The following is a 26423-nucleotide window of genomic DNA, read 5'->3' on the forward strand; positions in this document are numbered from 1 at the left end:
ACTTACCATTTTAATTTTTCTTTAGTATCACTTCATAATCTTAAAACCAGTAGTTATTTTTCAGGAACTAATTTTCATGTTTATAAATTATCTAAACCACTTGCTGGTTCTTTCTGATACTTCTTCCTGCCTTTTGGCCAATTTGATGTTCATTAGCTCCTCCAGCAGATGGTGAGCACAGAGAGAAAGAGAGAAAGAACAGTTAATTTTGCTATTTGTTGGAAACTTGAATAATAGCTTTGGTAGAATAGGACATTAAAATTAATACCTAAAATGGGATTTAGAATTGGTTAGTAAGAGGGTGACAGTCTTCCTCCTTACAAAAGAATGTAATGATAATAATTATTGTCATGTACTTGGCCAGTATGTGATATGTGAAAGGGAAATTTTGCTGTCTTTTGCATAAGGAAGTGCTGCTGCTGACACATTAGTGGAAAAATATTTAGAATCTGTACTCAGATGGCCTGAATTTCAAGTCTTATCTTTGTGTGTTATTAGTGTATGTGGTCCTGAGTAAGGTTTATACACTGTTTCTCTCTCTTCTCTTTTCCGTAAAATGTAAGCAGTAATACAGTTTTCATAAGGTTGCTGCAATGAAAAGACTTCACATATAGGAAGGTACCTTAAAAACTATGATGACTATTTCTATGATAATGATTATTATTAATGTATTTTAATAAGTTATTGCTATTCATTTACTTTTTCTTATTTAATTTTTATTCAAGTTGATGATTATATTTATACTTTGTAACAATAAAACATTTTATTGTCCTTGATACCTAATTGGTTTTAAGTGACAAATTTATGACCTCAGCAGCCTATATCCTAGTTAACTGAGATGCAGACCAAACCAGGAAAATAACATTTACTCAAGCATGGGATCAATTGTGACTCATATTCAAGTCCATTACCATCTCAATAGCTCAACTTTTTATTTTGATTATATATTTTATAGCATTGGGACAAGAAACTATAATGAAATAAAGATCTCTTGAAGCTTCAAATAATCTGAAACTAGATAAAGCAAACAATGAAGATGGGAAGAAAAATGGAAAAGGAGGTAGAAAAATATATATTATATAGAGATCTTGAAATATGATGAAAATAAGATGAAATAAGAAAAAGCGTAGGTTGATGAAAATAAGATGAAATGAGAATTTTTTTAGTCAAATGATAAGGCTTAAAAATACATGCCAATACCATTAGACACATTTAAAGAACTTATTGATAATTTACTCTCTGCTTGAATATTAAGCATAGAAAACTGCTTTTAAAGTCACATATAATTTAGGTAGTCTCTGAGTAAATAATTATTTGGAGCAGAATGGTTTTATTACTATGACACAATATAATTTTCTAAAAAAATTCAAGCTTAATGAGATAATTCCAATATGATAATAAACTTGAAATCTACAAAAAGGTATGTGTATTGAGAGTAAGCCCTTTTTACTATTATTCAGGAAATCAAATGGAATTAATTTTAAAATATTTTAAAGTTTCATGTCAGTTTTCTCTTAAGAACTGAGTTCCCAATAGGTGGTTGCGTGGCAAAAGGAACATTTCACTTTATGGGTGTGCATATGCGATCTGGATGTGCATGGTGTGTGTGTGTGTGTGTGTGTGTGTGTGTGTGCGTGCATGCGCTCATGTGGGCATTCTTGCATGAGTTTAGAATGAAGAGAGGATGTGGTGAGGTAAGATGTGAATGACGGGAAAATAAAGGCTGTCTTAGGGAAACTGTGAGTCATCAAGCACAAAGACACTCTAGAATAGTAAATGAGAGATTTATAAATGGCCATAAAAGTATAAAGCAGAAGATTTTGGGGGGAGCTAACTGGTGGGGGGGGATCAGCATATCTTAAAAGGGAAAGTTTAAATTGTTTAAACAAGAATACAACAAATTCTTGAGTCTAGGTCTAAATTACACCAAAGAAAACCATTTTAATTGGAAACTGAGGTTTGAATTTGGGGCCCAAGCAAAAAGGACCTTGCTTTGGTTAGTAGTGTTTCAAACCTTTATATAAGATAGACACACAGGAGATCTAAGATGGCAGCAAAGTAGGTGGAAGTTATACTCACTTCCTCCCAGGACAATATTAAAATTACAACTAAATTATAGAACAATCAACCTGGATAACCATCTAAAGACTAGCTGAACAGTAGTCTTATAACCAAGGACTTATAGGTCAAATATCACAGTCAGCCAGTCAACTTCACTCATGAATGGACCAACAGCAATGAAAAATCAAGTACAACAGAGGGCTCACAAATCCAAAGAAGAGATATTCCTGGTGTACAGTTCAGGTGATCAGGGAGATTGTACCACTGGGCCACATAGGACACCTACCACATAAAACTACCAAAGTGTCAGACAGAGCAGATCCACATAATACACAGGGACAAATACAGAGAGGAGGCCAAACTGGGGAGATAAAAAAAACATGCCCCAAATGAAATAACAAATGAAATATCCAGAAAAAGAAATAAATAAAGTAGAGGCAAGCAATCTACCAGATGTAGAGTTCATGATAATGATTATAAAAGTGCTCAAAGAACTTAAAGGAAAATAGAAGAAATCAGGGAGAACTTCAACATAGAAATAGTAAGCATTAATATTTAGAATCCATTAAAAAGAACCTGTCAGAAATGAAGAATACAATATCTGAATTAAAAAATACACTACTAGAAATCAATAGCAGATTAGATGAAGCAGAGGATTGAATCAGCAATTTGGATAATAAGTTGGTAGAAAAACACTCAACCAGAGCAACATACAAAAAGATGTTCAATGTCACTAACCATTAGAGAAATGCAAAATATAGCTACAATGAGATATCACTTCTCACCTGTCAGAATAGTTATCATCAATGAATCAACAAACAACAAGTGCTGGTGAGGACATGGAGAAGAGGAAACCCTCATGCACTGTTGGTGGGATGTAGAGCAGTGCAGCCACTATGGACAACAATATGGAGGTTCCTCAAAAAGTTAAAAATGAAACTGCCTCATGACCCAGCAATACTACTTCTAGATACATATCCAATAAGACCCAAAACACTAATTTGAAAAAATATATGCACCCTTATGTTTATTGCAGTGTTATTTACAGTAGTCAAGATATGGAAGCAACCCAAGTGCCTATTAATAACCAAGTGTTTAAAAAGGTGTGGTTCATATATACAATGGAATGGTACTTGGCCATAAAAAAGAAATGAAATCTTACCATTTGCAACAGTATAGATGAACGTAGAAGATATTATACTGTGTGAAATAAGTCATACAGAGAAAGACAAATACCATGTGATTTTACTTATATGTAAAACCTAGAGAACAAAATAAACAAAATAAAAACAGATTCATTGATATAGAGAACTGACGGTTTCTAAGGGGAAGGGGATTTTAAGGGCTGGGTAAAAACATTGAAAGGATTAAGACATTCTAATTGATTGTTACAAAGTAGTCATTGGGATGTAGAGTACAGCATAGAAAATATAGTCAATAATATTGTAATAATTATGAATATAGTCAGGTGGGTATTTGAAATATGAGGGGATCACTGTGTAAATTATATTATTTTCTGGCCACTATGCTGTACATCTTAAACTAATACAGAATAGTGTTGAATATAAACTGTGGTAAAAAAGTAAAGTAAAATAAAAGATAGGCACATACACACAGAGGTGAAGAAACAATTAGACGTGTTCAAATTATGTCTAGATTTAATCTAATTAACAATATTTGAAAAGCAAAAAACGTCCATTTTAAATGTCTTCTTATGCTCCTTTTTGGTTTCCTGATTTCATGCACTGAACATGTATTATTTTTTTAATTTGACAAAAAAACAAGAAACACATTTACAAATAAATTTAATCACGGTTTTTAAATTTTTTTTGTTGTTGTATCATCTACTCTGGGGGTCTAGAGGATGATGGAGTGTGACTGGGGTGCCATCAAAACTATGTCAGTGAAATAAGAATATAGTGATGGTTGATGCTATGTTCTACTCAGGACCTAAGTGGCCACATAACATGCTTTATTTTTGAGACCCTTGACTGATAGCAGGCCTTTGATGGATCATAGAAGCAGGAAGGAATCTATGGCTATGGTAGCCTTTCTCTCCTTTGTGCTTTTTTTCTTTAACTGTCTCCCAGGGATATATCTGGACTGATTGGCCCTACCCTTTCGTGGAAGTAGTACCTCCCCTTTCCCTGAATCATGTGATACAAATTGTTGGGGGAGGGTGGACACAAACTCCTTGAATCTCTTTTCACCTTATTTTAGTAAGACAAAGCTGCACTTTCTTGAAAAAGAACTTACATCAGAAAATAAAAAGAAAAAACAGACATTTTTGGAACTAAGATGCTTTAAAGCAGGGGTCAGGAACCTATGGCTCATGAGCCAGGTGTGGCTCTTTTGGTGGCTGCATCTGGCTCACAGACAAATCTTTAATAAAAAAAAAATAATGTTAAAAATGTAAAACATGAGAGTGACGTCATGGAAATGGCGCCGTGAGCAGCGCGTCCGACATCTCTCCCCTAAATCACAACAAATTTATCAACTAGAAACAGAAAAATCTATCCTCGGAGCATTCCGGAATTCCACACAAACTGATAGCAAAAGGACTGTTATCACTTGAATCTGAGAGACGAGGGTGTGGAGGAAGCTACCGCAGGGACGTTCATTCAAGCCGCGAGGAAGTGCGCTTGTGGTGAGTTAGCCCACACTCGGGAGCCGCGAGCCTCCGCGAGCCGAGCCGCCGCGAGCCGAGCCGCCGCGAGCCGCGGGGCGCGCGCCCGGTCCGGTTGCAGAGTGAGCACCGCTTACGTTCCCAGTGGCCCGCGCACTACGAGTGAGAGTCGCCAGCCACCGGTGTCCGGAGCACCCCATTCGCGCACGTGCCCTGGGCATTCCACGCGTCCAGAGCGCCCTACTGGCCCGCACACCCAGGGGGCCCCATTATCCTGCGCCTGGTGCGATCCAGCTGCCAGCGGCAGGGCGAGCGGGAGAGGCTTGGGAGATTCTCTCCGTGGGCGGGGCACCTCACCCAGCCATTCAAGCTAACAATCAAGCGTTGGGGGAGGGGCGCGCACAGGCAGCCTAAAATACCTTCGGGAGCACAGCTGCGACCCAATCACTGAAATTAGCTTAACCCATGAAATCTGCACACCCTCGGTTCTAATTGATAAGATCTCTCTCAGTTCAGCGATCCAAGACAAGAGGCGTGATATTTTTTAGTGCCTCTCGCTAAAGGGGCGGGGGCAACTTCTGATTGATAGAGCCTCCATATTCAGGGATAAACGCTAACAAGAAGGACTTGGCAGATAATAAGATCTATACTACACTAGTCGCAAGCAGAGACTAGTGCCTCTTCTTCCCAGCAAAAACAGGCTACAAAGTGTGGAAAGCCTGGGTTGAGAGGTCCAACTGAATGCTAGGCGCTGAACAGTCACCTTGACAACAATTGACTCCCACCCCCGCCTGATTACACTGGAGGCCCTGAATGCCAGAGCCTTTCCCAAAGCTTTGCACTGAGTGGGGATAGAGTGGGGATTTCCCAGCTCTTTGAGCCTCTTACTTCCCAGGCAGAAGCAGTTGCAGCCTTATAGCTTGATCACCAGGCTGCTAATTCAGAAAGGGGGGACTAGGAGAGAGAATCCAGGAAAGCAAACTCTCTCATCATTGGACCCTGCAAACGCCAACAAGCCTTGACTACCAGCAAGACTAAAGCCAAGTATATGACATTGCCATAGAATCCCATCAACTGCAAATCCCTACCTAAGTGTGACACAGGGGCAGAGCCTGGGGTACAGAGTCACCGACCAGGAAGAGGGAGAGAAAAGAAAAAGGAAGAAGTTAACCTCTCAAAATCAAGAAAAATCCACAGACTTTACAACTTGTTCCACTAATTCTTTTTTTTTTGTTGTTGTTTGTTTCTTCTATCTTATTGCCTTTATTTCCTCCACCTCGGTCCTTCTATTCTCTGCCCATCTTATGCTTCCCTTTTCTTGAACTACACTACCCATGAGTGTTACATTTTATTTCTCTTCTTCATCCTCACCCTCCTTAAAGGTTATACTCCAAAACACTTAACTCTCACTCTCTCCTCTTTTGTTTTTTTTTGTCTTGCTTTATTTTGTTTTTTTTTCTCTTCCTATTTTATTTCTTCCTTCGTTTTTCTCTTTTTCTTATTTTTTCCTTTCTATTCGTTTTTTCTTTTCTCATTTTACTTTACTCCCATTTAATCCTCAATCACGAACAAATTAGTTAATTTGGGACTCAAGGCATTTTTTGGCTTTATTTTTCTTTTTTGCTTTTGTTTTTATTTTTTTTCTTGTTTGTTTATTTTTGTGGCATTTTGGGTCCTCCCAACCCAAGGTCTCCATTGTATTTAGTCTTCGCTCCACTTAATACAACAGATTTTTACTTATTATTATTTTTTTATTTTTTTCTTCTTTATTATTCTTTTTTGGTCCTTTTTTCTGGTTCCCTCTTATCCCTCTCATTATATCTCTTAGTTGACCATCACTTACAAGCAAATCATCTTATGCTTGTCTAAGATTTTCTTCCTTATTTTTTGCATTTAGTAGGTCCCTACTCCCTTTTTTTGCCCCTTGAACTCTTCACCCCAAATCAGGCCCTCCATTATAGGCACGATATTTCCCTGAGGAGGGGAGAGGAGGGAAAGAGAAGAAAGAAAAAAGGGGGAAATAATAAATTATTACTGTTTTTTTTTGTGGGGTGTTTTACCTTTTTTTTTTTTTTTACTTTTTACTCTTTATTAATTCTAATTAGTGCTATCAACAAGACCACCCTCAGATGCCGATAAGAAAGAGGAAATCGAATATTATGGATACAAAAGAAAGAGAGGTAACACAAATAGATGTGGAAAAATCTATGGAGAAAAGATTTAACATATTGGAAGCCTTGGAGCTAAATGACAGAGAATTTAAAATAGAAATCTTAAAAATACTCAGAGATATACAAGAAAACACAGAAAGGCAATATAGGGAGATCAGAAAACAACTCAATGAACACAAAGAATATATTACCAAGGAAATTGAAACTATAAAAACAAATCAAACAGAAATGAAAAACTCAATTCACGAGCTGAAAAACGAGGTAACAAGCTTAGCTAACAGAACAGCCCAGATTGAAGATAGGATTAGTGAAATAGAAGACAAACAACTTGAGGCACAACAGAGAGAAGAAGAAAGAGACTCAAAAATAATAAAAAACGAGAAAGCCCTACAGGAATTGTCTGACTCCATCAGAAAGAATAACATAAGAATAATAGGTATATCAGAGGGAGAAGAAAAAGAAAATGGAATGGAGAATATACTCAAACAAATAATAGACGAGAATTTCCCAAGCCTGTGGAAAGAACTAAAGCCTCAAATTCAAGAAGCAAACAGAACACCGAGTTTTCTTAACCCCAACAAACCCACTCCAAGGCACATCATAATAAAGATGACACAAACCAATGACAAAGAAAAAATTCTCAAGGCAGCCAGGGAAAAGAAGAGTACAACATATAAAGGAAGGCCTATTAGATTATCATCAGATTTCTCAGCAGAAACTCTACAAGCTAGAAGAGAGTGGACCCCAATATTTAAAGCCCTGAAAGAGAGGAACTTTCAGCCAAGAATACTATACCCATCAAAGCTATCCTTCAAGTATGAAGGAGATATAAAAACATTCACAAATACAGAAAAAATGAGAGAATTTATCAACAGAAAGCCCCCACTCCAGGAAATACTAAAGGGGGTTTTCCAACCAGATTCAAAGAACAAAAGAAAACAACACCACAAGTAACAGCTCCACCAAGAACACAATAAAACCAAACTTAAACTGTGACAACAAAGGAAAAAAAGGGGGGAGAGGATGGAGATTAACAGTAGCAAAGGACGATGAAGTGCAGAAATACTTATAAGATAGGGTACTACAATGAATATGGTAGGTACCCTTTTCATTACTTAATGGTAACCACCCTTGAAAAAACCACCACAAAAACACTTGACTTAAAAAAGGTAGCAACAGAGGAAAGAAGTATGGAACACAAACAAACAAAAACAAATGATAGAAAAACAAAAGAGAAGAATCAAACTAGATACAAAACTAACAGAAAGCAATTTACAGAATGGCAGTAGGGAACCCACAAGTGTCAATAATTACACTAAATGTAAATGGATTAAACTTACCAATAAAAAGACACAGAGTAGCAGAATGGATTAAAAAAGAAAATCCAACTATATGCTGCCTACAAGAAACACATCTAAGCAACAAGGATAAAAACAAATTCAAAGTGAAAGGCTGGAAAACAATACTCCAAGCAAACAACACCCAAAAAAAAGCAGGTGTAGCAATACTCATATCTAATAATGCTGACTACAAGACAGAAAAAGTACTCAGAGACAAAAATGGTCATTTCATAATGATTAAGGGGAAGTTGAATCAAGAAGACATAACAATCCTTAATATATATGCACCAAACCAAGGAGCACCAAAATATATAAGACAGCTACTTATTGACCTTAAAACAAAAACTAACAAAAATACAATCATACTTGGAGACCTCAATACACCGCTGACGGCTCTAGATCGGTCATCCAAACAGAGAATCAACAAAGACATAGTGGCCTTAAACAAAATACTAGAACACCTGGATATGATAGACATCTACAGGACACTTCATCCCAAAGCGACAGAGTATACATTTTTCTCTAGTGTACATGGAACATTCTCAAGAATTGACCATATGTTGGGCCACAAAGACAATATCAGCACATTTAGAAAAATTGAAATTGTACCAAGCATATTTTCTGATCATAAAGCCTTGAAACTAGAATTCAACTGCAAAAAAGAGGGGGAAAAACCCACAAAAATGTGGAAACTAAACAACATACTTCTAAAAAATGAATGGGTCAAAGAAGAAATAAGCGCAGAGATCAAAAGATATATACAGACAAATGAAAATGAAAATACGACATATCAGAATCTCTGGGATGCAGCAAAAGCAGTAATAAGAGGAAAGTTCATATCACTTCAGGCCTATATGAACAAACAAGAGAGAGCCGAAGTAAACCACTTAACTTCACACCTTAAGGAACTAGAAAAAGAAGAACAAAGACAACCCAAAACCAGCCGAAGAAAGGAGATAATAAAAATCAGAGCAGAAATAAATGAAATAGAGAACAGAAAAACTATAGAAAAAATCAATAAAACAAGGAGCTGGTTCTTTGAAAAGATCAACAAAATTGACAAACCCTTGGCAAGACTCACCAAGGAAAAAAGGCACAGGACTCAAATAAACAAAATCCAAAATGAAAGAGGAGAGATCACCACAGACATCATAGATATACAAAGAATTATTGTAGAATACTATGAAAAATTATATGCCACCAAATACAACAATCTAGAAGAAATGGATAAATTCCTAGAACAATACAACCTTCCTAGACTGAGTCATGAAGAAGCAGAAAGCCTAAACAGACCAATCAGCAGGGAGGAAATAGAAAAAACTATTAAAAACCTCCCCAAAAATAAAAGTCCAGGCCCAGATGGTTATACTAGTGAATTCTATCAAACATTCAAAGAAGACTTGGTTCCTATTCTACTCAAAGTCTTCCAAAAAATTGAAGAAAAGCAATACTTCCAAACACATTTTATGAGTCCAACATAACCCTCATACCAAAACCTGGCAAGGATGGCACAAAGAAAGAAAACTACAGACCAATATCTCTAATGAATACAGATGCTAAAATACTAAACAAAATACTGGCAAACCGAATACAACAACATATTAAAAAAATAATACATCATGATCAAGTGGGATTCATCCCAGAATCTCAAGGATGGTTCAACATACGCAAAACGGTTAACGTAATACACCATATCAACAAAACAAAGAACAAAAACCACATGATCTTATCAATAGATGCAGAAAAGGCTTTTGATAAAATACAACACAATTTTATGTTTAAGACTCTCAACAAAATGGGTATAGAAGGAAAATATCTCAACATGATAAAGGCCATATATGATAAACCATCAGCCAACATCCTATTAAACGGCATAAAACTGAGGACTTTCTACCTTAAATCAGGAACAAGACAGGGTTGTCCACTCTCTCCACTCTTATTTAACGTGGTGCTAGAAGTTCTGGCCAGAGCAATCAGACAAGACAAAGAAATAAAAGGCATCCATATCGGAAAAGAAGAAGTAAAGGTATCACTTTTTGCTGATGATATGATCCTATACATCGAAAACCCGAAGGACTCCACAAAAAGATTATTAGAAACAATAAACCAATACAGTAAGGTCGCAGGATACAAAATTAACATACAAAAGTCCATAGCCTTTCTATATGCCAACAATGAAATACTAGAAAACAAACTCAAAAAAATAATCCCCTTCACGATTGCAACAAAAAAAATAAAATACCTAGGAATAAACATAACAAAGAACGTAAAGGACCTATATAATGAAAATTACAAAGCATTGTTAAGAGAAATCGAAAAAGATACAATGAGATGGAAAAATATTCCTTGTTCTTGGATAGGAAGAATAAATATAATCAAAATGGCCATATTACCCAAAGCAATATACAAATTTAATGCAATTCCCATCAAAATCCCTATGAGATTTTTTAAAGAAATGGAACAAAAAATCATCAGATTTATATGGAACTATAAAAAACCCCGAATAGCCAAAACAATCCTAAGGAAAAAGAATGAAGCTGGGGGCATTACAATACCTGACTTTAAACTATATTATAGGGCCACGATAATCAAAACAGCATGGTATTGGCAGAAAAATAGACACTCAGACCAATGGAACAGAATAGAAAGCCCAGAAATAAAACCACATATATATGGTCAAATAATCTTTGATAAAGGGGCCAACAACACACAATGGAGAAAAGAAAGCCTCTTCAACAAATGGTGTTGGGAAAACTGGAAAGCCACATGCAAAAGAATGAAACTCGACTACAGCCTGTCCCCGTGTACTAAAATTAATTCAAAATGGATCAAAGACCTAAATATAAGACCTGAAACAATAAAGTACATAGAAGAAGACATAGGTACTAAAATCATGGACCTGGGTTTTAAAGAACATTTTATGAACTTGACTCCAATGGCAAGAGAAATGAAGGCAAAGATAAATGAATGGGACTACATCAGAATAAAAAGTTTCTGCTCAGCAAGAGAAACTGATATCAAAATAAACAGACAGCCAACTAAATGGGAAATGATATTTTCAAACAACAGCTCAGATAAGGGCCTAATATCCAAAATTTACAAAGAACTCATAAAACTCAACAACAAACAAACAAACAATCCAATAAAAAAATGGGAAGAGGACATGAACAGACACTTCTCCCAGGAAGAGATACAAATGGCCAACAGATATATGAAAAGATGCTCAGCTTCATTAGTTATTAGAGAAATGCAAATCAAAACTACAATGAGATACCACCTCACTCCTGTTAGATTAGCTATTATCAACAAGACGGGTAATAGCAAATGTTGGAGAGGCTGTGGAGAAAAAGGAACCCTCATTCACTGTTGGTGGGAATGTAAAGTAGTACAACCATTATGGAGGAAAGTATGGTGGTTCCTCAAAAAACTGCAAATAGAACTACCTTATGACCCAGCAATCCCTCTACTGGGTATATACCCCAAAACCTCAGAAACATTGATACGTGAAGACACATGTAGCCCCATGTTCATTGCAACACTGTTCACAGTGGCCAAGACATGGAAACAACCAAAAAGCCCTTCAATAGAAGACTGGATAAAGAAGATGTGGTACATATACACTATGGAATACTACTCAGCCATAAGAAATGATGACATCAGATCATTTACAGCAAAATGGTGGGATCTTGATAACATTATAAGGAGTGAAATAAGTAAATCAGAAAAAAACAAGAACTACATGGTTCCATACATTGGTGGAACATAAAAATGAGACTAAGAGACATGGACAAGAGTGTGGTGGTTACCAAGGGTGGGGGGAGGGAGGACATGGGAGGGAGGGAGGGAGAGAGTTAGGGGGAGGGGGAGGGGCACAGAGAACTAGATAGAGGGTGGCGGAGGACAGTCTGACTTTGGGCGAGGGGTTTGCAACATAATTTAGTGACAAAATAACCTAGACATGTTTTCTTTGAATATATGTACCCTGATTTATTAATGTCATCCCATTACCATTAATAAAAATTTATTATAAAAAAAAAATGTAAAACATTCTCATCTATTACAATCCATTCATTTCCTACCGCTCATGTTCATGGTTGCAGGTGGCTGGAGCCAATCACAGCTGTCTTCTGGGACAACACCAAATTTTTATTGGATAATGCATAATGTACATGGGTCGTTGTATGGCTCTCACGGAATTACATTTTAAAATCTGTGGTGTTCATGGCTCTCTCAGCCAAAAGGGTTCCCGCCCCCTGCTCTAAAGCACAGCCTTCTATCTTAATCCTGAAATCAGATCTTGGCATATTTCAGCACCCACACAAATTGTGCATTGTTGGTGAGAGCCTGAAGGAAATGTTAGGATTCTGGCAATTCTTGACTATTCTGTTTTGTTACTGTGTTCTTTGCCCTCTTAGGAATTTATGTTTTCACAAAAGAAAATATAATTAAAGAGCCCCAGTATCTGATATTAATGGGCAAGTGGGTAACATGACAATATGTGTTACTCTATGCTAAGATCTTCAAAGAATACAGCAAGGAATCTGGTAAAAAACTGCAATTTTTAAATTGGTGAAGTACATTAAAATACATTTTAAAACCCATACTTGTATAATAATACCGTCTGACTCATATACTTGAAATATTAGACAAGGTGATTCTACAGATGCTTGCTGAGTTTCCTTGTAAGGCCAGGGGCCGCCATCATGGCCATTCACATGCAGGTTTACATTTGATTCAGACAGATGGTAATGAAACAATGGAGACAAGAACTGGTGGGCCATTAGCTTTAATCCTAGCTTGCACCTGGTGGTCAAGAAATACACACAGTGGGAAAACACTTCCCTTTCTATTCAGGGCTCCCAAAGCCACTGACTTATCTGAGTTTTCCTAGGAGCAAAGGTTTGTACCTCACTAGCCTAATTCACCTCTGTTCCCCATCTCCTTCTCTTTGCACAAACTCTGCACAAACTGGCTTCTCCTTCAGCACTACGCCATCTTGGCTGCTTCTCCTCTCCTCCACGTGGCCTTTCTCTGCTCTCCTCGAACATGGGCTCCTGTGCCCTATTTTATAGTGTAGAAATCAAAACCTTTAATCCAATATATTACAAACAAGGGAGTCTCTGATACAAAGTCACTTAGGATGGGAAAGGCTTAGTTTTAAAACTAAGCCTTAGACTATAACGACCCTGCCTGCTTACAGCCTGTCCCCCACACCCAATGCAAACTAAAGTGAACAAACATATATATTATATTTACAAACTTATTTGATGAACATTCCTCTAACTAAATTCCTATCAAACTGACCTGACAACAGCAGCCAGAGGCTTTGTCTATGGCTGCTTTTCCTGTCCTTGACTCTGGCAATGCTGATACTCAAACAATTTATCTAAATCTAATGAAGCCATTATCATCTTTCGTTCCTTCTCTTCCTCCTCTTTGTCCTACTTTTCTTCCCTTTCTGTCTCCTCCTCTTTCTCTTCCTCTTCTTCCTATTTAATTTCTAGGTCCCTGAAATCCCTCTTATCCTGGCGCAATTACATCCCCCTTGTAAATCTGAGGCTCTTCAAACCTGCCTTTCATATAGACCTTTCACAGATCCTTCTTCTGAGGGTGTCTATGACTTTGGAACCTTGGAAAATTAGTCCTTAACCTGGAATCATTTGTGGGTTTTGTGCAGTTCATTTGAAGCATGCCCTTAACTCAGAATTAAGTTGACTGGTAAAACCCAGCTTTAAGTGATGCCTTGGGCAGGTTCTTACTGGAGACCCTGGGAATTGAATGACTGATACCATTCAATTCATATCAGTCTGTGTCAGTCACATCAGCACCCTCCTCTGGTTGGAATCTTTCAAGTCTCTTACTTAAGAATTTATTTCTTCTTTAAAGTCACTATAATCTGTGTGAGGGATATCTCCCAGTCCCAATTAACCCACACATAGGAGAGGAATAAAATAGTCTGAGTCTTGTGAGCAACCATGTATTTCTAGTTTAGATTCTTCTCTCTTGTAAGAAAGATCTTTGCAAAATCCGTGGGAAGCTTCTGAGAAAGAAACACAGTGGCTCTTCTCTTTCCGTGGCGCTGTGGGAAGGCAAGAGGAGGCTTGTATTCTTAGATTATCTTCCCGCTGATTAATCCCCAAGTAACAATCTTCTTATCCTTAAATTTTACTGTCTAGATTAAGGTAATCACTGGCATCACACAGGTCAATGAAATTATATCAAATAGAAAGAGTGGAGGCAGAGTCAGGATATGTGAGGAAAAAAGGCCTTGGATGCAAGGGTATGTCACAGAGCCATGTCTTAATCATTTGGATTAGGGACTACCCAGTAGTACCTGAGTTCAATTTTGTTGTATGGAGTCTACAATACTTGTAGTAATAATTTCTTCTTTTTTCTTTCTTTCTTTTTCTTTTTTTAGTGAGACAGAATGAGACAGACAAGAAGAGAGAAGAGAAGCATCAACCCATAGTTGCAGCATTTAATTGTTCATTGATTGCTTCTCTTATGTGTCTTGACGAGGTGGTGCTCCAGCTGAGCCAATGACCCCTTGCTCAAGCCAATGACCTCTGAGCACAAGCAAGCAATCAATGTATGTCTATAATCCCATGCTCCAGCTGGTGAGCCCACACTTAAGCTGGTGACCTCAGGATTTCAAACCTGGGTCCTCAGTGTTCCAGGCTGATGCTCTATCCACTGCACCACTGCCTGGTCAGGCAATAATATTTAGATTCTAAAATAGCATACTGATCCGATAGATTCCTTGTCTTTTTTAAATGTCAGTATCTTGAATCATACCTATGGACACTTATCTTCCTGAGGCTTTTGCCTCCATCAGATGCATGCAGATTTCATTTTGCTTAATTTCATGGTGTCTTCCAGCTTTCACCTAAAACTGCTAGAACACCTAAAACCAAATAGGTTGATTAAGGTTATTTATTCCTATCAATTAGAAAATAAGCACTTGATCAGTCGATGCTGCAGTGGATAGAGCTTCATCTTGGGACACAGAGGACCCAGGTTCAAAACCCTGAGGTCACAGACTTGAGTGTGGGCTCATTGGCTTGAGTGCAGGCTCACCAGCTTGAGCATTGGGTGGCCAGCCTGAGCGTGAGATCATAGACATGACCAGTGGTGGGATTCAAATAATTTAACAACCTGTTCTTTGCCCTAATGACCAATTTAAGTATAAAAAAAGATATACCAAAAGGTAGTTTATTACTTCATACTTAAATAAGAAAAATAAAAGAGGTACACAAAACCAGATTATAAGAAAAAGTTTTTAAAAAATTAATAAAAAAATATTGAATAATACCTGACAAAAACAATAAAACTATTATCTAAGCTATTACCAATGACAGCTTGTGACCTCCTGGTTGTTTGGCACTTTTTTTCTTTATGTTAGATGTTTGTTTACTGAGGTAACAAACACAAGGGAATTAAAATGTAATATTTCATCAAAGTTATAGTGAGTTTTATGAAATGAATAAATAAATATTACAAGCATAGTTTCATCAAACTTTTTTCACCTATGGACAGAATGAACATTTCTACAGGTCCTTAGAATACGCTGTTGTGCAGATGAACATTAAAAAAGAGTAAGGAATGTAAATTTGTGAATCCATATTTGGCGGCTGCTCAGGCACCCACCTTAGAGAAAATGCTGATTACAGGTGCCATTGTGGCCCTGGCCGGTTGGCTCAGTGGTAGAATGTTGGCCTGGCGTGCAGGAGTCCCGGGTTTGATTCCAGGCCAGGGCACACAGGAGAGGCACCCATCTGCTTCTCCACCCTGCCCCCTCTCCTTCCTCTCTGTCTCTCTCTTCCCCTCCCGCAGCTGAGGGTCCATTGGAGCAAAGTTGCCCTGGGCGCTGAGGATGGCTCTATGGCCTCTGCCTCAGGTGCTAGAATGGCTCTGGTTGCAACAGAGCAACACCCCAGATGGGCAGAGCATCGCCCCCTGGTGGGCGTGCTGGGTGGATCCTGGTCGGGCGCATGCGGGAGTCTGTCTGACTGCCTCCCTGTTTCCAACTTCAGAAAAATACAAAAAAAAACCCCACAAAAACCCAAAAAACAAGTGCCATTGTAATAACCGGTTCTTTGAACTCAACAAAAAATTAGATATTAGTTCTTCTGAACCAGTGTGTACTGGCTGAATCCCATCACTGGATATGACCTCATGGTTGCTGGATTGAGCCCAAGGTTGCTGGCCTGAACCCAAGGTCGCTGGCTTGAGCAAGGGTCACTGACTCCACTGGAACCCCCAGTCAAGGCACATATAAGAAAACAATCAATGAACAACTAAGATGATGCAATGAAGCATTGATGCTTCTCATCTCTCTCCCTTCCTGTCTGACCGTCTCCTCCCCTCCCCTTACAAAAAAAAAAAAAAAAAAAAAAAAAAAAAAAAAAAAAGAAGAAGAAGAAAAAGAAGAAAATAGGCTACATTTCTTATGGCTAAGAATGTCATACACCTTTCTAAAAGGCCCAACAGGGCACTTACCAGGAAGAAAGACTCAAGGAAACCAGAAAAAAAGAATAAAAGAAAAAAAACATCTCAATGTCCAGGCAGACTTTTATTTTTGGTATTTCTAAATTTAAATGTGTGCTCTTCTTTTTCGTCTTTTAAATGTGTGCTCTTCTTCCATATCACTGGCAAGCTCTAATAAGGTCACCCTTATTTTGTGTCTTACAGAAATCTGGTGACAACTTCTAAATAATCGAAAGCAGAGAGCTTTATAAAGCTTTTTGAAACAAGTTGAGTTAGCATTCCAGGTAACTCATACTGTAAGCTCTAGATTTGAAGTTAGATTTTTGTTGGTGGCTATAGAGAGGGGGCTGCATCAGCAAAATGATCACTTACTCTCTTTCCTTCATACTGTGTAATTCTGAGAGCCCTTACACCTTGATAAGGGAAGTAATTATGCTTTGATTTTCTCTGAGGTTCGAAGTAGAGGGCATCCAATAAACATTTCTAGGAATCCAGGTTTAACGACGCAGGTTATTCTGATTGAGAAATAAGATTTTACTCGGAGCCTAGGGAAGCGAGTAAAACCGGTGTGTGGAGTTTGGCCAAAGAAATGTCAAGTTCCTAGAGGTCAAGAGACATGTATTTTTCATCCTTCTCGCACTCGCCCACAGCCCCAAATCTGTGACCAACACGTATTTATGATACATATGAAATGAAATGCGTGACGGCAGCCACGGGGGCACGGAGGGGGGGCGGGCTCTGCCTGGTGGTCCCGGGCCGACACCGGGCAGTGTCACGCAGACCCGGAGATAGCAGCAGTGAGGCGCTGGACGCGGGTAGGGCTCCTCCCGGCCTCCCCAGTAGAGCCGCTCGAGTCGTCTGAAGCTGCCAGTTGCCAAATGAAATCTGAAACCCCGAGCTGCGTCTGAGGGTTGGCCCCGCTCAGTTGTTCCAGCCTCTTGTACTGTATATTTACTCATTCACACACAATCACTCTTTCTAACTTCTGGGACTCTTTTTTGCGCAACTGCTAAGATTTCTCAAGTGCATGTGGCAACTCAGTCCTGCTCCGGGTGGAAATCGGCAGGGCTCCGGAGGGTCTCGGAGGACCTTGGAGCTGTCAGGGCTGCGGCGGGGACAGGAGAGGATCGAGGCACAGGCGGCGGGGTGGGGGGGGACACCCACAACTTTCCACCCCAGCCGCAGCTCTTTCGTCCGCAGAGAATTTCCTCCGAAACCACAGCTGCGGAGCAACCAAGCGCGTGGGGCGCAACACTTCCCCTTGTTGTGGGAAGTAAAGGAGACTTCCCACCCCCTTTATTTCTTTTCCCTTTCTTTCGGCTTGTCCTGGGAGTCTCTTCCATCGGCTGTCCCGCGTCTGTCGTGCGCTCGGAGCAGGGTAGGTGACGCCGGAGCCACAGCGGGAGGCTGGGACGCGGCCTTGGGGGCGCGCGGGGGCTGCAGGCACAGCTGCCCGCAGCAGGGGAGGGGACTACTGGGGAGGAAAGGAGGGATCGCAGGAATCTCCTGCTGGTGCAGTGTGTGTGTATGTGTGTGTATGTATTTGTGTATGTGCACGCGCGCGCGTGTGCGTGCGCGCAATGGGAAACAATGCTCCTTTTAAAATTATTTTTAAAAGGATGAAACAGCGGAGGCTGGTAGTATGTGTTTAAATAGATGGACTTAATGAAAAACTTTAGGTAATCAGAGCCTTCTTACTAGCCAGCCTCCTGTTCCTCCCTGCTTGTCGCCGTTACTGTCTTATGTTAGAGTTTTCCTAGATAACAGACAGGCAGAGGTAGGTTTTAATGATAATCACTGTAATTGCAAACACAAAACATTGGTCTTTGGTGAAGTTTAAGCCACCCGAAAGGGTTTGTCTAGATTTTTAAAACAATAACTTTTGAGGAAGTACCCATATTCTCATTAAAAAATGGTTCTTTAGATAAGTCCCCGAATAGGAAGAGAGATAGGTAATGTTACTCTGCATTCCTTAGGTTTTCAATACCAACTAGTATTGGGGAGACCACACTTCCTTGTAATCTATTTTAATTCATTTGAATTAAGAAATCATCTCCAAGTAATGCTTCCATCTTAGTTTATTTTGTGAACTCTTTTTAAAAACCTAACAAAACATCATTGCTTCATCTCTTTTTAAAAAGAAGAAACTAATAAATCATGCTGGGTATTTGAAATACAAAAGTTTTAAGGGGTTTGCTTTTCCATAAGTAAAACAATATGTGCTGCTGTGTCTACTAAGACAAATTAATTGGAATCTAGGGGTATTTACAGTAGAATTAAGAGGTTTACTCAATTACTAAGAAAGGGATGAACAGATGAATCAAATATTATCAGTCTCATGATTCTCATTAGAATGCAAAACCAACTCTTAAATGAAAGACTGAATGTTGGTATTAAACTGGACATCATAAACCACACAGAATTACTGTATCAGAAAAAAGCCAGAAATCAAATAAATATAAAAGCACATAAGACTTGTTCAAATCTCTCCTTTATACATTTCTTAATGCTTCCTCTTTTCTGGGGATATTTGAACTTCTAAGAGAGAGCCCAACAATACAGTTCCCTCTTTTGCCTTCCCTGAGTGCCTTTCAGGTAGCAAGTCCAGAAATCTTTTCTTCTTAGAGTCATTGCTGAGTGTCAGAGTATTCACTTAAGCATCTTGGAGAATTGAGATATTGACAAAACTTAAAAATAAATAATATCTTCCTACTACTCACAGGAGGTATGTTCTTGGTGGAAGAGCTTTAAGTGGTAAGAAGGGACAGACTGAGTTTTTTAGATCTGGAATTTAGTGTGAGCTATGAGTAAGAGTACACAAGTAGCATAATAAAAGGAAAGAAAATCTATAATCCTTTCTACATGTAAAAGGCTGTTGAAACTGTCTGTCGTTGGCTTTCAACTATATTCTTCAGTTTTATTACTTAATCCCAAGGAGTTTGGATTTGAGAGGGGGATGGTCTCAGGAATGCTCTTTTGAGCTGTAGTGTATACTGTGAATTTGAACCATTCTGAGAATACAAACCTGAAAGTAAGTGGGGAAGATTTAAGTTCTCAAGAAAAAATAATTCATTGCAGAACAAATAGCAATGCATCCTTCCAGACAAGAGCATAGATTTAAGCATAAAACTGCAAAGTGTTCTTGGCTGAAATCCCCAGTGAAAGCCTTTTAGGTTTTGTTTGGGATAGTAATGGCCAAACTCTGAGAATTTTCAATAAGCCTTTTAGGTTTTGTTTGGGATGGTAGTGGCCAAACTCTGAGAATTTTCAATAAAGCCTTTTAGGTTTTGTTTGGGATGGTAGTGGCCAAACTCTGAGAATTTTCAATAAAGCCTTTTAGGTTTTGTTTGGGATAGTAATGGCCAAACTCTGAGAATTTTCATCCAGGCACTATTTTATTTACTGTGTGATCTTGGACTCTCCAGGGTGAAGGGTAGGGGTTAAGGGAAGTGGGAGGTGGGGCAGGAAGGGCGAGGAATGTGTAGCAGGTGGTACTGAGTGGTTTGATTCTGATTACTTTGCTGTCTTGGCCAAAAGCCTACTTGATGTTTACCAACAGTGCCCAAGTCATTTTACTGTGACCTACTGGCCCACAAAGTGAAGTATGTTTTCTTTCTGGCTCCGTTAGTGCCCAGGTTTGTTTCTCAGGGCTGAAAGCAGTCGGTGCTGCTGAAAATTCCAGGCCACACATTTGGTTCCTGATCTTAGTGTTTGCTGTAGGATGATCTTAGTTACCTGTAGTCATTCTTCTGTGGTATTTTCTGGTCATTTTTGAAAGTTTTTTTTTTTTTCCCATGAGTTGAGCTTAAGTAATGCTGATTCTTTCTTTCTGTCATGTTTCAGTTTTTGGTAAAGGTGTGCTTTGGAAAAACAATATGGAGGAGGTGAATAGAGCTTCAGTTTGGAGCCCAGTAGAAGGGACAACCACCCAATTGGTTATACATGGGTGTGAAGGACGTTGATGATAATAAGAACATAAAGCATTCATTCTATAATGAGGGAAAAAGCAGACGAGAGTTAAAATTAAAATAATAAGCCTGTTTGCTCTTAAATTCATGGTTAAAGGATTATGATTTCTCGCAAATAGACAAAGGTATTTAAAAATAAAATTGTAAATAGTTGACTCAGCCATGAAGTTAATGATCTTCATGTGAAGAGTTGGAGACACGTATTGAGCCTTGTAATAGTAACCCAATAGTAACCCATCTGTCTGTGCTACATGAACTCAAACTTCACAAGATTATGATGGTTTTAGCACCCATGTTAAAGCACATTGGGAAATAGAATGGTTATTGTGATGAAGAGTCAAAGAATGATCAGTTTTGGGAGGTAATTGTGTACATGTATGCTCTTAAGTAGCATCTTCACGCTACCGTGGCATTGCTGCAGTTAACTTTTATAAAGTACAGATCTAATCATGTAAGTCCCTTGTTTTAAAACCTTTGGTAGATCCCTATGAACTACATTGACTTCAAACTCTTTAGAATTGTGACTAAAAACTTTTAAAGCTCTTTCTTTTTAGCTTTCTCTTCTTATCAAGGACCCCTATCTGTTCACACTTTTGATTTCTTGCTCACAGATATTCATTCTCCTGGAATTCCCTCTTCTTGGAAAGTCCCTCTTGATTCTTGGTGGTCTATTGCAAGTGGAACTTCTTTTTTGTAGGACTTTCCCAATTCCATGCAAAAAGAATGAATAATTTCATCAGTTTTGTTTCCATGGTGTTTTGAACACACTTTGAATAATAATTTTTATGTGTCTCCCTGCCCCAACCAACTACATTGAGTTCCTTAATGAGTGTGTTGGTGGAGGGGGACTCACCTGTATCCTAGTGTCCAGCCCAGTGTCTGAAATATGTAGTAGACACCTGTTACTATTTCCTTAATAAACAAACAAGCAAAGACATGAGTGAATAAAGTACTAGTGGACTCTACTTTATGCAGATAGTTATTTCCCTAAAATCCATTTGAAAAAAATGTCTATTTGGACTGACAGTTCATTTTCCAAAAATAACAATACTACAAAACATAATTTAATTCCAGGATCAGTCTACACATGCCCATTTAATTCCTGCAACAGATTAAATGTGGTGTTTTGCAATTATAGAGCAAAAATAAAACATGACAAAAAGCTACTGTAGAATCATCTTTTTATTCTGGAAATCACTTGAGCTTAAAGGTAATAGAAGCAGTTATAATAGATACAAATTTTCCACAGTTATTTTTTTATGTTATAATATAAAATCTGCAATTTATCAAATCTCAATGGGAGGTCCTCCTGGATTTGGATGTGAGCACTGATAATGGAGTTGAATTTGGAAGGTCTGTTGCCTGTGGAATGGACAATAATCTTAATCAAACAAAACCAGAAATACTAATTTTGGCTATTTAATAGTTACCTTGAGTGGTAGTACTTGAGGGGAACTGGATTTAATTAAAGGAGAATGTGGATAGAGAGGGAAAAATTCAGGGGGACACCATCTTTCATGTTACTGATTCTTATATTGATTTTCTTTTCATCTCATTTGTGCACTTAGGCAAATCCAAAGTTCTTTTTTTTTTTTTTTCATGAACACCAATAACAAATGTCTTTTTCTACAATTATTTCTTCTGCCTAACACAGAGAAGGGTGTTGCCAAAATACAAATTGGCTCATTTCATTTTCGGAGCAGTGTTACCTTTGTCACTTGCATACCTGCTGTTTGGCATGTGGATAATTTTTCAATTAAGAATGCAAAATGCTTGTGTTTTCAGCACTAGTCAGGTGTCTTAAGCTCAAGTTGCTCCAACACAATATCTTTGAGAAGACTGGAAGTACAGGCATTGATATTTAAGAGTAATAGTCTACTCAGTTTTCTAAATCTTCCATGTTTTCTATTTTTATCAAATTACATAATCACAAAGTTACATACCCTAATCATATTACAACACTTTTTTTGTCACATTCTCTTCATTACACTATGCTTTAATATAATACTTTATTTATTTATTTTACTGAAAGTCAATGTGAAAGAGATGATATACATGGAAAATATAGTATGTTGGGATGTTGGCTCTTTCTGTTATGTTTTTAAATATTCCTTATATAATGATCTCCATAAATTTATCTTTGCTTTTATTACTTTAAAAAGTGTGTATCTCTGGTTAACTGGCGATGCTTCTTTTGTTAGAAGAAAAAAGAGACTAAGAAATCACTAGTTTCTTTTTTTGGTTTGTCATCCAAGAAGCTGAACTAAACTTTATGCTCAATTACACCCTAGTCAAGGCTTACTGACATCATTTGCATTCCTTTATTCTTACTTTAATGCACCCATCATACCCATACCTCTTAAATAAGTGAGTTCCAATTATTGTGGAACTAGGTTGAAATACTTCATTTTGACTTCTTTTAGCTCTTTTTAGACTTATAGTTAAATATTTATAAATTTATATTTTGTAGTTTTAGGCTAGTATTTTAGAGTCAATAATTTTCCAGATCATTTTTTTGTGGTTCCTTGAAATGTTCTAGGTACTGTTTTGGTATTCCCTGATAGATAAAATGCCTTGCCTCAAATGTTACATTGCTTGAGAATTTTAGAAAGAAGATCATGTTTATTTTGAAAGTATTATAAGATCACATATGTGAGTTCTTTTCAATATGTGTATCACAGATGGATAGGAGAAGACATTAGGTATATCTGAAAAAGGCCATTTTTTCTTGCAAATGAAATTTATTAATACATTGAGTCTTATGAAGCTGTAATGAAGGTCGTTTCCTGATTGTCAAATTGAGTCTTCAGGAAAACAAAGTAATTTTTCAAATTCCTCAAGTAGGGGGTGGGGGGTGGGTGGGGGGGAGGTAATAGGCTCATTTTTGTTTTGAAAATTTCTCTCCCTTTGAGTCTCACAGACTGTCATAATGCTAATCACTCTAATGCAGTGATTTTCAACCACTGTGCCGCAAGAATTTTTAAAACATGCAATACCTGACTATTTAGGCAGGGGCATTGACCTCTTTTTCCTTAGGTTGTCAAATAAAAAATGACAACAGCCACTACAATAAGTTGTCATGTATGAATAAATAAAAATTATACCTATTTTTTGTTGATGGGCAAATAATATATTTTTTGGTGTGCTGCAGAATTTTAGTAATTAGTCAATGTGTCCTCTAAAATAAAAAAGGTTGAAAATTGCTGCTCTGATGAATTAAGTAACTACTAAGTAACAAGCACTCCGTGAGATGTTCTTCATATGTTCCATGTAATTCTAGAAGTAATTGGAATTAGTAATTCTAGAAGTAAACCCCATTCTATCTAATTCAGGTGTTATTCTCTGTATTGTATGAGAATGTTTAGACTCAGAGAGATAAAGGCACTTATCCAAGGTAAGATAGTAAGTGATACACAGTTGAGAATCTAAATCAGGTCTAACTGGATCCAAATAGCCAGCTCTTTTTGCTATGTGACCTTCCTCTCAGTGCTTTGCTCTGCAGTTATTAATTTTAGAATCATAATCTTTGTGTTCCATGGGTACAGACCCTGGTTTCAACTTAATCTCCATGAACTGGTCTTCGAACTCTCTGGTGGTTCTTTTAGGTGACGGCATCCTTGTGTTGATGAGTTAGGGCGTCTGTGATGGGTTACCACTGTTAAGGTTCTCTTAAGAGAAAAGAGACTTCTGCTACTACAGGCCAATAATCGAATTAATCTATGGTGCTCAGCCTGGCCAGACTTTATTTTCTGGTGAAAAGTAAACAGAAAAGGTGTGGTCCATGGGCTTCTGTGATCTACCCCCATTACTTAATTTTCAGACATGGGGACACAAAACCCAGGAGCACAGTGAGGGACAGGTGGAAGTGGAGGGATCAGAATGGGACAAAGTAGTCCTTGGTCTGAGAACTAGAGACTCAATGTGGGAAAGCTGTAAAATAGAAGGGAAATATGATTTTTTGGGGGATAACAACTGAGAAAGGGAGAAAAGTTGGGTCAGTGGTGGCGTTCCTCATTGGGCACACAGAAATGAAATGAGCAGTAGGGAGGTTTCCACATCAGTATTTCTCAAGGATAGAAATTTATCACAGGAGTTGTGGGAGAGCATCACACTCCTGTTTGTAAAGATACCCAGAGAAGAGAAATCTCCATCCTCTTGAGAATCTTCTCTGATTGTTTTATTGTGATGGGAATATCTCGTTTTAAAATTTCTCATTTGAAGGAACTTCTGCAGAGAAGAGAGCCAGGGACTCAGAAGGGCCTGCTATTACTGCGTTGTGCATAATTTCGTAATCCTGGGCTTTAGTATGTGAGCACCAACTTCAGAGTTTCATTTTTATTTTTGTATCTCATTATGGTTTCTTATTGTGAAATGGTCAAGTGCAATGTTGATGATTTTATATAAATACACCTATGAGTATACAGAAGGCTTTAGCATTCTCACATCTGTGACTTGCTGATTAGGAACTTCATGTATTTGGTAACAGCTCACATTTCACTGTGGAATAGCTTTTATGTATCTTTGCTGCTAGGTTCAAATTGGCAGGTTCCACAGGGGAGCCACGGTCTTTGGTGCCTAGAGACTGGTGGAGGCCACAAAGAATGATCTGGGTGTGGAGTTCAAAGAACTCCTGCACAACAGATAGAGCTGAAAAAGGAGGATGGAGAGAAGGACAGAGGCAAGGTCACAGGATAACAAATATTAGAAGCCAATGAAGTAGAAAAAAAGGCAACTCCAGAGACAGCACTGGGACTGGAAGCAAAGGGAAGGGAGGCAGTGGATGACGTGGCAATTAGGAATTCTGTGTCTGTCTGATAATAAATAACAATTATTAAAGCCTTATTATGTGCTAGTTATGCCAAGCACTTGTCATGGGTTATCTCCTTTAATCCTCACAGCTCCCACATAAGTAGGCTCTATTATTATCTTTCTTTTATAGAAGGGAAAACTGAAACTTGGAGAGGCTTAGTAACTTACCAAAACCACACAGCCACTAAATGGTAGCTCTGGGGTTCAAAACTAAAACATCTCACTTTAATGGAGCAATCTTTACCATTATGTTTGTAATTAGACTTATGTTCCAACCTTGCTATGATATACACAGACATTGTGACCTTGGGCAAGTTGCATTAACCTTGAACTTCAGATTTCCTCTCTGTGAATATGGGCATTAAATAATACCTATTTCATAGTGTTACTATGAGTTTTTAATTTATAAAGTGAGCAATGCATGTAAAGAGACTAGAAGGGTGTCTGACACCTGGTAAGTATTAATGTGTTTCAACAGTTATTATTGTGAAATTAAAGGATAAACATGGGAGTCCTGAGCAGTCTTTTTTAAGCCATAGGTCTTCGTCTATCAGTGATCATGAAATCGAATTAGTGGTTCATGATCAATGTTTATTTTTCAGTGAAAATGAGTAAACTAGGATGAAATAGAATAAAAAGAAATCAGGGTTCATTACATGTAGTAAACGTAAGAATTGTTTCACAGGTTTTAATTTCTATTTGTGTGTGTGTGTGAGTGTGTGCAAGTCACATGAAAAATGTACTTCTGGTTATTGATAGCTGTTATATAAAAGCACTTTTAAAAATTCTTTAAAATAGCACTTTTCAAAGTGTAGTCCCAGAACCAGTGGCATTATTTTAATCTGGGGACTTGTTAGAAAGGCAAATTCTTGAGCCTCACCAAGGCCCAGCCATTTGAGTTTTAATGAGGTTTCCAGGTGATTAAGGGCAATTATATATTCAAAAGTTGCATTTGGAAGTC

At 38.0% G+C, this 26423-nt stretch overlaps 1 protein-coding gene across 2 annotated transcripts in view; it reads left to right on the forward strand.

The window, feature by feature from the left end:
• Positions 1-26423, forward strand: part of ARHGAP24 (Rho GTPase activating protein 24) — an 865538-nt gene that overhangs the window by 301954 nt on the left and 537161 nt on the right. Inside the window, exon 1 of one of the 2 annotated variants that reach the window (XM_066387188.1) lies at positions 17694-18063. The exons of the other annotated variant lie outside the window; for it this stretch is intronic. The gene's annotated coding sequence lies outside the window, so the exon portion shown is untranslated. Of the gene's footprint in view, positions 1-17693; positions 18064-26423 lie in introns of those variants that run through there. 2 annotated transcript variants of the gene reach the window in all.

The sequence above is a fragment of the Saccopteryx leptura genome, chromosome 5 (assembly GCF_036850995.1).
Source record: "Saccopteryx leptura isolate mSacLep1 chromosome 5, mSacLep1_pri_phased_curated, whole genome shotgun sequence".
Taxonomy (NCBI): domain Eukaryota; kingdom Metazoa; phylum Chordata; class Mammalia; order Chiroptera; family Emballonuridae; genus Saccopteryx; species Saccopteryx leptura.